The 12,014-nt window shown below is 39.5% G+C and overlaps 1 long non-coding RNA gene across 3 annotated transcripts in view; it reads right to left on the bottom strand.

The window, feature by feature from the left end:
• LOC118546359 (uncharacterized) overlaps nt 1–12,014 on the bottom strand; it is a 566,662-nt gene that overhangs the window by 170,499 nt on the left and 384,149 nt on the right. For all 3 annotated transcript variants that reach the window (XR_013443080.1, XR_013443082.1, XR_013443081.1), the window contains one exon: nt 8,303–8,465. This is a non-coding gene — a long non-coding RNA (uncharacterized LOC118546359). The remainder of the gene's footprint in view (nt 1–8,302; nt 8,466–12,014) is intronic.

Genomic DNA, 12,014 nt, shown 5'->3' with positions numbered 1-12,014 from the left:
AGTGGCAGGATATAAAATCAATGCACAGAAATCAGTGGCATTTCTATACACCAACAACAAGTCAGAAGAAAGAGAAATTAAGGAGTCGATCCCATTTACAATTGCACCCAAAACCATAAGATACCTAGGAATAAATCTAACCAAAGAGGCAAAGGATCTGTACTCAGAAAACTATAAAATACTCATGAAAGAAATTGAGGAAGACACAAAGAAATGGAAAAACGTTCCATGCTCATGGATTGGAAGAACAAATATTGTGAAGATGTCAATGCTACCTAGAGCAATCTACACATTCAATGCAATCCCCATCAAAATACCATCCACTTTTTTCAAAGAAATGGAGCAAATAATCCTAAAATTTGTATGGAACCAGAAAAGACCTCAAATAGCCAGAGGAATGTTGAAAAAGAAAAGCAAAGCTGGCGGCATCACAATTCCGGACTTCCAGCTCTATTACAAAGTTGTCATCATCAAGACAGTATGGTACTGGCACAAAAACAGACACATAGATCAATGGAACAGAATAGAGAGCCTAGAAATGGACCCTCAACTCTATGGTCAACTAATCTTCGACAAAGCAGGAGAGAATGTCCGATGGAAAAAAGACAGTCTCTTCAACAAATGGTGTTGGGAAAATTGGACAGCCACATGCAGAAGAATGAAACTGGACCATTTCCTTACACTACACACAAAAATAGACTCCAAATGGTTGAAAGACCTCAATGTGAGACAGGAGTCCATCAAAACCCTAAAGGAGAACACGGGCAGCAACCTCTTCAACCTCAGCCGCAGCAACTTCTTCCAAGACACATCGCCAAAGGCAAGGGAAGCAAGGGCAAAAATGAACTACTGGGACCTCATCAGTTAAAAAGCTTCTGCACAGTAAAAGAAACAGTCAAGAAAACCAAAAGACAACCGACAGAATGGGAGAAGATATTTGCAAATGACATATCAGATAAAGGGCTAGTATCCAAAATCTGTAAAGAACTTCTTAAACTCAACACCCAAAGAACAAATGATCCAATCAAGAAATGGGCAGAAGACATGAACAGACATTTTTCCAAAGATGACATCCAAATGGCCAACAGACACATGAAAAAGTGCTCAACATCGCTTGGCATCAGGGAAATCCAAATCAAAACCTCAATGAGATACCACCTCACACCAGTCAGAATGGCTAAAATTAACAAGTTAGGAAATGACAGATGTTGGTGGGGATGTGGAGAAAGGGGAACCCTCCTACACTGTTGGTGGGACTGCAGGCTGGTGCAGCCACTCTGGAAAACAGTATGGAGGTTCTTCAAAATTTGAAAATAGAGTTACCATATGATCCAGCAATTGCACTACTGGGTATTTACCCCAAAGATACAAATGTAGGGATCTAAAGGGGTACGTGCACTCTGATGTTTATAGCAGCAATGTCCACAATAGCCAAACTGTGGAAAGAGCCAAGATGTCCATCGACAGATGAATGGATAAAGAAGATGTGGTATATATATATACAATGGAATGTTATGCAGCCATCAAAAAGAATGAAATCTTGCCATTTGCAATGACATGGATAGAACTGGAGGGTATTATGCTGAGCAAAATAAGTCACTCAGAGAAAGACATGTATCATATGATCTCACTGATATGAGGAATTCTTAATCTCAGGAAACAAACTGAGGGTTGCTGGAGTGGTGGGGGGTGGGAGGGATGGGGTGGCTGGTGTTAGACATTGGGGAGGGTATGTGCTATGGTGAGCGCTGTGAAGTGTGCAAGACTGTTGAATCACAGATCTGTACCTCTGAAACAAATAATACATTATATGTTAAAAAAAAAAAGAAGAAGAAGATAGCAGGAGGGGAAGAATGAAGGGGGGGAAATCGGAGGGGGAGACGAACCATGAGAGACTATGGACTCTGAAAAACAAACTAAGGGTTCTGGAGGGGAGGGGGGTGAGAGGCTGGATTAGCCTGGTGATGGGTATTAAAGAGGGCACGTTCTGCATGGAGCACTGGGTGCTATATGCAAACAATGAATCATATGGTGATTAACATAACAATAAAAAATTTTTTAAAAAATTTATTTATTTGTCAGAGAGAGAGAGAAAGAGAGTGCATAAGGAAGGGGAGTGGCAGACAGAGAGTCCGACTCTGGGCTCCATCCCAGGACCCTGGGACCATGACCTGAGCCAAAGGCAGATGCTTAACCGACTGAGCTACCCAGGCATCCCGGGGAACAAGATTTAAAGGAGGAATATTTTCACCAAACTATTATATTTGCAAGAAATAGACACTCATTTGGTTTAATACAGTAAGGCTGCTGTCTTGAAATTCTTAATAATTTTTGAACAAGGAATCTCACATTTTCACTTTTCACTGGGCCCTGCAAATTATGTATTTCCTTGATGAGGCCAGGAAAGTAGGTTGGGAATAGGACAGGATTCAGTATCTATCACAGCAGAGGTGCAAAACAGTTGCTCTCAGGGCCTTGGGATCCTCCATGTCTGCCTACTATTCCTGCTACCAACAGGGAATTACCTCACAATTTACTGCATTTATCTTCTGGATTTTGCTTAATTATGGCTTTTCCTTGCTGGTGACTTTTCAAGGACCAATTGCCTCATGGCCTCTTTGCCTGCCTTCTACTAACTGTGCAGCTATTTCTTTAGCTTACACGAACCTGCCTAACAAAGAATGTGATATATATATCACTCACTTAGTCCTTCCAACAGCCCTCTAAGGAAAATACTGCCATTACCTCCATTTTACACATGAGGACCCCTGAATTATTATACAATAACGGTAAAAGCCACACCATACCTAGGAACAGAGAGTGCTCTCAGAGCACATATAAATACTTGAACAACTATAAATTTGGTGGCTATATTTATGATTTCCAGGAGGAAGTAACAACTGAGCTGAGGCTTTAAAGATCAGAAGGCTTTTTGTTTAGGCTAAGAAAGGCAGGCAAAGGGAACAGCATTAGCAAAGGCATAGAGAAACAGAATATGTTTCTTCTGGACCAGACACATCTACTGGAGCTGAACCTAGAGTTCCAGGAGCTAGTCTCTGAGGAAGGGGTGGTGTGGGTAAAGAAACTGGGGATATAACTTGAGGTCATGCATACGCATTTGGATTATACCATAGAGTACCGTAAGGTATTAGATAGTGGGGGGAAGAGTGGCATGAGCATTTGTTTTTAAAAGAAAACTTTGGCATAAGAATGGAGGATCTGGGGGTAGGGGGAAGCAGGGTTGAGGCCAGGAAGCAAAGGATAAAAGGAGAGGCAGTAATGGTTTTAATGGTTTGAACTGGTGCAGTGAGGAAATTGATGCAACGTGCACTCCAAGGGGAACACAGACAGAAGTTACTGAGCCCTTGCAAAGGTGTGAAGACAGAATTCAAAGTGTTCAGAACTGAGGGGAGGCTCTGTGAGGACACAGGGATGGGCAATGGTCAATGGTGACCTGGAAAAGAGAGTAATTAAAAATCAGTGTTTTTTCATGTTAATGACCCTCAAAGAATCCTAATAAATATGCTCTGCTTTGGCTGATGGGACAAGGACCAAGGAGTAGTGAGGCCTGGGAGAAGTTGAAAAGGAGTTTAATTCCTCCAGGCTATCAGAGCTAGGGAAGAGGTAGAGTAGGCAAGGGACCAGTATGGTTGTCAACAACTTCTCAGCATTTTCTCTGCCTTCCCTGCTGTCTAGAGACTAGAATCTCTTGCAACATCCGTCTTCCAGGTACACCGCACTTCACCATCATGATAAATTAAATACCTTTTCAGCTTTGATTTTCCTCATGCTCACAGCAGACTACAGTGTGCAAAGTACAAAGTTAGCCAGTCTGACTTACGAGAGGCTGGGACATCCTGTTCCATAAACATCTGTCATGAGACCAAAATAACCCGTGTCTTTAGTGGCCAAATTTTAACAGCTGTAAACTGCTTCCTGCTTTTAGTACAGAATCACTGACAAAATTCTTATTTTTTTGGGCCCCACTTTTTAAAATAAAGGTGCATCTGGGTGGCTCAGTTGGTTAAGCATTTAACTCTTGATTTCAGCTCAGGTCAGGATTTCAGGGTTGTGAGATCGGGCCCCACACTGGGCTCCATGCTCAGTGGGGAGTCTGCTTCTCTCTCTCTAAAATAAATAAAGCTTTTAAAAAAAATAAATAAATAATAAAAATATTTTTAAAAATACAAATAAGTGTTTTATAGAAAATACAAATATGTGTGAAGAAGAAATTAAAAGTCATCTACAATATCACCTAATGTAAACCACCAGTAACATGTTACAACCAGCCTTCTCCATACACACATTTTTCTTATATCTTGCAGTCATACACTCTATACTATTTTGCAACTTTTTTCTTGCCAATATTTTGTGTCTCCATTAACAAGACAATGAATATGATTTTACATTATTCTTAATTGTAGAACATCCTCACATGTAAATGTTAAAAGGGATTTTTTAAAAGTAATCTCTACCCCCAATGTGGGGCTCAAATTCACGACCCCAAGAGTGGCACACCCTAAAAGTAATTGTTTTTTTAAAGATTTTATTTATTTGACAGAGAGAGACAGCGAGCGAGGAGGGAACACAAGCAGGGGGAGTGGGAGAGGGAGAAGCAGGCTTCCTGCGGAGCAGGGAGCCCGATGCGGGGCTCAATCCCAGGACCCTGGGATCACGACCTGAGCCGAAGGCAGATGCTTAACAACTGAGCCACCCAGATGCCTTAAAAGTAATTGTTTTAATCTGATTGTATTTATACTTCTTCTACCTTATATTTGATTTTCTATATTCTCACCTTCTTAAGTCCTCCATGTCAGTCAATCTTGTGCTTCTATTTGCCCAGGTCAACAGGATCTGTATGTTTCACATATGGGCCAGTGCTTACTGCTCATTAAGAAAGTCCAGTCTCACATCAACCTAGACTGTGATGCTCCCCTCCCCAGACTTGCTGCCACCTGGCTCACTTCCCAAGACTCTCCTAGCTCTGCCTGCAGAACATGTTCAGTCACCTCGCATTTTTAAGAAAAGTAGCTTGCTGTGGAGATCATGGTGTTCTATTCACATAAGGCCCAACACAGAGGAAAACCTTCCTTTCCCAGGCCATACCTTTAAGTGTAATCTTTCCCAACAATCTTGCAAATACCTTCTTCTGGAGAAGGACAGGAGAGAAAAGGAGAGGGGTGGGGGGAAGGAGGAAGACAGAGGAATGGCTGGCTAGTTCACTGCAAAACATAAACACCAAGGCCTACTGGTGCTCAATCTATAATATCAGCCTTATTTTATACCAAACCCAGCTCTATTTGTCTTTAGTTTCAAGTCTTTAATCTTGGGGAAATGAGAGCATAAAAGCTCTGTGATGTCAAGTGTTAGGTGACTAATTGGCAATTCACTGATATCTCAGGATTGATGCCAGTGGGTTAGGAGAGGCACTAAAGAGAGAAAAGCTATGACATCACCAAGTTGTGGAAGGAACAGGTAAGGAAAGTTGTATAATCTTGGGTGACTTACATAACTCCTCTATACATAAATTGCTGGATCTGTAAAATTGAGTGGTATACAATAATTGGTAGTTTTTTTTTAGTACCTCATACAGTGTTGGGCATATGACACTTACTTGATAATTTTCATAGAATGGATATTAATTGAATGTAATCATTGGTGCTATGGTAGAGGTATGTATTTCAGACTATTTCATAGTCTGATAAAACAAACAAAAGCGCTGATAATCATTGTTCTGATTCCTCATTGTCCAAGCAATCTTCTGACAAATTTGGGTTGTCTCAGGACAGGCATGCCCAAACATTCTGATGATTAGAAATCTTTTAAAATGAATGAGCATTATCTTTTATAATGAATGAGCATTATCTTGCTTGATTGTGTCAGTCAGTCCTTCAGAACCTGGTCAATTCTTGGTGGATCATAATGTGTGCTCCACAAATATTTGTTGAATAGATGGATAGATGAATGAATAAATAAATAAATTTGAGTTCTGAAATCTTGGAAGATGAACAATTATGTACTGCTGATTCCATGTTATTGTGGTTTTCTCTATTTAAATCAGGGATAAAGAGTGCTTGGCTCCACTAACCAACTCTTTTGGATGCAAGAAGAAGCATAAAGGAATTAATCATCAACATCACCCAGTTATAGAGTTGAAAGGAAAAGTGGAGCAATTCTGCACAAGTATCCCTAACCTCATGATTTTAAAATTCCAGGTGTTTTTCAGCATCATTCCCCTCCCCACACATATACACACCTTCCATCTCTACTTCTAAGCTCTAAACCAGTTTCTTCCATAACCTTAGCAAAGAGCTCCCATAACAGCTCCCTGCTCCACGGGAAGCCTGCTTCTCCCTCTCCCACTCCCCCTGCTTGTGTTCCCTCTCTCGCTGTCTCTCTCTCTGTCAAATAAATAAATAAAATCTTTAAAAAAAAAAAAAAAGCTCCCATAACAGAGCCTACATTATATATTTTGGAATAACTTTGGGCACAGTTACAACGTTAATGAGATTCAGAATCTATAGGAATAGTGAGTCACCTAAGCTTTAGGACAATTGATACTAGAAAAATGTTGCTGCTTTTAATCCACCTTACCTGGAAATTTTTTATAATATAGAACTCCACACCCATGAATCAACACTCTTACTGTTATTTCCTGTAGATTAATAACTGGGCTAACATTTCTAAATGTAGACAGTTGTTGATGGGACTGGCAGAGATACAATTACTGGCCACTCAGAAAAGGTAAAAATTTGCATGCGGGATAAATCATGCTGCTGTGCTGGGATGATGCTGGTTGTTTGGAGTAGAACTTAAAATCATAAATCCTCATCCACACATCTTAACTCACATCCTCCCCCAACAATGATCAGATAACATGATTTTTAAGGAAACTGTACACTCTGAAATTTGATGATCATATACTTACATTTTTACCTAAGGTGGCCTTGGGTAATACAATATAATTGTGTATTTATATATAGCGAATGTGGGGGAAGGGACACTGAGGAGATAGTAACTAAGAGGAGCTGTTTTTAGGTATGGGTAGAGAATAAGAGAAATAAAGTGATTGTAAGAAGTCTGGAAACTACATAGACCCTTAATGATATGCTCAAAAACTAAAGAACAAAAAGATACAACTAAAATTTGTTTAATTATTTTTATTGGAGAGGCTACATTTTTACTCTAATGCAACTCCAATGCTGAAAAATATGGTTCAAGGCTTCATAAACATTGTATTTGTAGAGGTGTTTGGACAATATTGGACAATAAGATAAACAGGTTAGTGGAAATCTCTCGATAGACTCCAGAAGACTGAGATATAAAAATAATAAAATGATGAGGGGCACCTGGGTGGCTCAGTCTGTTAAGCATCTCACTCTTATTTTCGGGGCAGGTCATGATCTCAGGGTCATGGGATGGAGCCCAGCATCGGGCTCGGTGCTCAGCATGGAATCTGCTTGGGATTCTCTCTCTCCCTCCGCCCCTCCCCCTGCTTGCACTCTCTCTCACTCTCTCTAAAAATAAATAAAGAAATAAAATCTTTTTAAAAACAATAAAATGATGATAATAAAAATGATAGCTACTGTTAACTGAGCCTTTCCTAAGTGCCAGGCACTATGCTAAGACATATATAATTTCATTTAACCTTTAAAACCATCCCATATCACCCTCTTTTACAGACAAGGGAACTGAGGCTTGAGAGATGTAGGAAACCACCCGACATCTCCAAGCTGCTAAGTACTGATGCAAGAATTGCAATATAAATTTATGTTCCTCAAAAACCCCATGACTTTCTCCACCATAGATGCCCATGTTGAGTCTTTGCTTGGCTACTTCCTGGTTTTTACCAGAAGCAAGTAACACAAACTCTTCTTATCTGTAAAATAATCAAGATACTAGTATCTACTTCATAAGATCGTTGGGAGGATTAAATTACCTAACGTTTTTTAAAGAACTTAAAATATGATCTTGTTGCAACAAGTGTTAGCTGTTTACCCACGGTAATGCCACTAGCTTCCTGTGTGGGCAGGGATAACCACCGAACTTTTAGAAGCATCATTTTTTTCTTGTGGATAAAATGAAGAAGTCAGGCTATGTGATCTTACAAGTTTTTCCAGTTGTAAGCTTTTTACCTCATTTTTCCTTTCTGAAAAAGCAAATGTAGGTAGCCAGGAATAACCCTAGCAACAGGTGGAAGGAGACATGAAGAAGTAGGAAAGCACTCCTTCCAGAAAACTCCTGCTTCTGGAGAGTAGGTCAGAATAGAACAGTAAGACAGACTCAAATTTGCAAAGGTTACCTTAGGTCCCAGGGCAAATTCTACAAGCAGCAAAGGAGATCTTTATCATAATTTCTACTTAATTTCATTTTTGCACCGGTTTGAGAGCTGTTCTTATTTCCTTTTCAGAATTATAAACCACAATGTGTTTCTTTGCTTAATTCTTTATCTTCTTGCTCTTGATCTTGAAGAAAAAAGAAAGAGAGAGACACATTTATTGTAGCCAACTCCACAAGGATATATAGCCTGCAAGTAGACCGACTTATCCTATCTGAATGTCAGCTCTGGATATGTGCAGTTGAACAGTTTCCATGGTTTGCTTTACTGCATGTGGCTTATATTTTTTTCCTGCCATGAAAACTACATTTGGCAATGCTGCTATTCTGTCACCATGACAATTTAACATCAAAGAAAATCCATGGGAAGAAAAAGGAACCCATTTAATGCATTGAAAGTTGACCCACCAGTTCAAAACGTATTATTATAGCAAGTTGTGCTGACATATTTTGACAATTCAGGACAACTGTTTACTCAATAGCCACCACACTTTTATCAACAAGGTTTTTGTAAAATTACTTTTAATCAGCAACATCAGAATTTATAAATTCCTGTAGAGCCCTAGAATCATTTAGAACAGAAGGGAGCTACTGAGCAAAGCTGAAAGACATTTAGCTGAGAGTCATGGGTGGAATAGCTGACGTCAATTATGTATTTTGAATCTTGTTTCTTCGTTAAAAAATTTAGAAAAATCCTTTCAAGGTGATTATCAGGGTTAATAACTTTAGTTTTAATATGACTGTTCATTTGTCTGCCAGAATGTACATTTTCTTGTCCCTGGTGGCTGTTTGCCTGAGCTTCCCTGTCACCTGTCCTTCAATGGTGATATTCCTTGGAGATAAGGATGTATTTTCCTGATATTTTTACAGTAATTAGGCACCAAGAGCTTGGAGTGATTCAAGATAAAACAGAAGCTGACCAACTGGCTGTAACCACCGTCCTCATCATCATACCTCATTCTTCCTTGGCCACCATGCCAACCAAACCCAAGTCCCACTGTGACCTTTCCCTTTGGGCAGTGCCCCATCGGGATCCAAAACTATCCCTTGTCACTGAAACACTACTCTGATTTCCCAAGATGTGAAGAATTATATGGAATCATAGACTCTCTGGGATATAGCTTCCAGCTCCATTAATTTATTCATCTATTCAATAGATCTATTTGGGTGCCTATTTTAATAGACATCTTCCACATGTTTACTCTTTACAGCTTATGAATCAATCATTTATCTACAACATATCTATCACTGATCAAATATATATTTAGCCATGTTGACCACATCCAAGGTTGAGAAACACATTATTCCTTAAGGCAGCATATTATAACTTTCAAAGGCCTTGTTAGAAATTAGTTATTTGTATTGAGACAAAGTGTATCTTCTTGAAGTTTCTGCCAATAGTATTCCTTTTCTTCTTTTTTCATCCTTAATTCCATCATTTTTCATATGATAAAACTATTAATTCATTTACCTTCACCTGAACATGCTCTAAGACCTTCTTAAAGTATAGGGCCAAAGAAGCCAAAAAAAAAAAAAAAAATCCCTCAGATATGGCCAAGTTGCCTATCAAGAAGAGCATCCTCAAAACTATGTGCGCCCCCTCTTCTCAGTTGTGAGGTTACAATAATAAAATAGCTACTATTATTGAATGCTAGACATTGTGCCAAAAGAGGAAAATACTTTGGGGACATGTTATCAAGAGGGATTTTTTTCCTATCATCCCACCACTGGGGTTAAGACCTCAAAGCTGAGTCAGACTATGCTAAATTAAAGCAGTAGCATACTGCTACCATATAAAGAAGACTGAGTACGCTAAGAGATGTGAATATTTCAATCACTGCCCTTATAAGCCTAAAGATGGGGTAGTGGGGGTGGGGCGGTGGTCTCTAAGAAAATCACTAGCTGGAGTGTCTGCAGGAGGAGGGACTGGTAGTCCATACTCCAGGACTTTTGCTCACATCTCTCCCATGCTACCATTCACTTCACCTCAGTGGGATTCAGCCCATGTCAGGTCCCCTGCTTTGTCTGTATTTTCTACCACTCTGAACTCACTTGATTCTACTTGCCAAACTCATTCTCATTTAGTTATGAAGACTGAAGATTCAAGACACCAAAGTTTATGATCCAGCTCAACCACTATTTATCCAGATGACCTTGGGCAATTCACTCAAACTCTCCGTGTCCCAATTCCTTTGATCTACAGAATGAGAATAACTCCTAGAGCTGTGATTACTGAATGAGTTATTATATTTAAAGTGCTTTACCAAGTGCCTCATACATAATAAGAGTGTCCTAAGAGTTCTCTCTTATATTGTTCTATTATTTTTATTTTTATTTCTATCTGTAGACATATCTTTGTGAACCCCTTTCACTCTTTCTCTTTTTCTTGGTACTGTTGTCCAGTCTCTTATGGAAGTTTTTTTTTATTATTATTCTTTTTCAGCTTTTTAAAAAATTTTTAATTATTCTCTCTGCAAGCCTAATGGTGGGATGATAAAAATAGAAGCACCACTACTGAGACATAAAAGGAAAACAACACACTTTAAAAAGAAACTGGGCAACAAACAAGCAAACAAAAACTAATGCTACTAACTGTTAGAGAGACCAGTAAGAGTCATGAAACTGTTCCATTTTCTCACCTCTACTCGCTTCCCAGACATGCCAGTGTGGCTTCTATTCCCTTCAATACCACTAAAATGGCTCCTGTGAGGTCCACCAAAGACAACCACTTTCATCTATCAGGGAATCTTTTTTTCATTCCTTATCTTCCTGGACCACACAGCAGCATTCAGCAGCAAGGACTACTACTTCTTTCTTGAAACTCTTCCTTCTTCCCACATCTTCCATAACACCACAATCTTCTGGGTTATTTTTTGTTCTATTTTGGCTTTTTAACACCTCTCTGGCCACTCCTTTGCAGATTTATCAAGCTCATCCTCCTCTACTTGCCATAAATATTGAAGTTTTCCAAGGATCTCTCCCAGAACCTCTTCTCTTTTCCTCTAAATTCTCATCCCACAATATTACTTATGCTTAAAGATTCAGTAATAATCTGGACACCGATGACCTTAATTTCTAACTTCAGTTCAAACTACTCCAGTGAATTCTGGATGTGTTTTTCCATCAACCTGCCTAAATATCTCTGCTTTGATATCTTGAACTCAACATGTCAAAGAACAAACTATCTTTCCCCCAGTATCTGGTCCTTTCCACTATTTTTATTTTAATTATAGGCATAACCATTATCCAAGGCACAAGATAGAAGCCCAAGACATCTTCTGTGATACCCACTCCCCACAGCCAACCCACCAACAACCTCCAAAATGTCTCTGGAATCTGTTTTCTTCTCACCTTTTCCACTTTTCTACCTAAGTCCAAAAGGCCATTAAACCTCACTCACAGCACTGCAAAAACTTGCAAACTTTATCTGTATCTACTCTGGCCATCCTGCAATCTGCTCACATTGCTACCAGTGATCACACACACACACAGTCCACTCCACTTCATGATTTTAAGCTAAAGATCAACATCATTACACAAGGGTCTGCAAGGATCTTGATTCCCTCCCCAGTCTCTTCTGCCATCTGCCACTTCAACTTCTGTGCTCTAGCCACGCTGGCCTTCTTCCCACTTCTCAGCCAGAGAGGTGCCTCCTCCTCTTTAGACCTTTGTATACA

Source organism: Halichoerus grypus, chromosome 12 (assembly GCF_964656455.1).
Source record: "Halichoerus grypus chromosome 12, mHalGry1.hap1.1, whole genome shotgun sequence".
Lineage (NCBI taxonomy): Eukaryota > Metazoa > Chordata > Mammalia > Carnivora > Phocidae > Halichoerus > Halichoerus grypus.
This window is presented reverse-complemented; position numbering and strand designations above follow the sequence as displayed.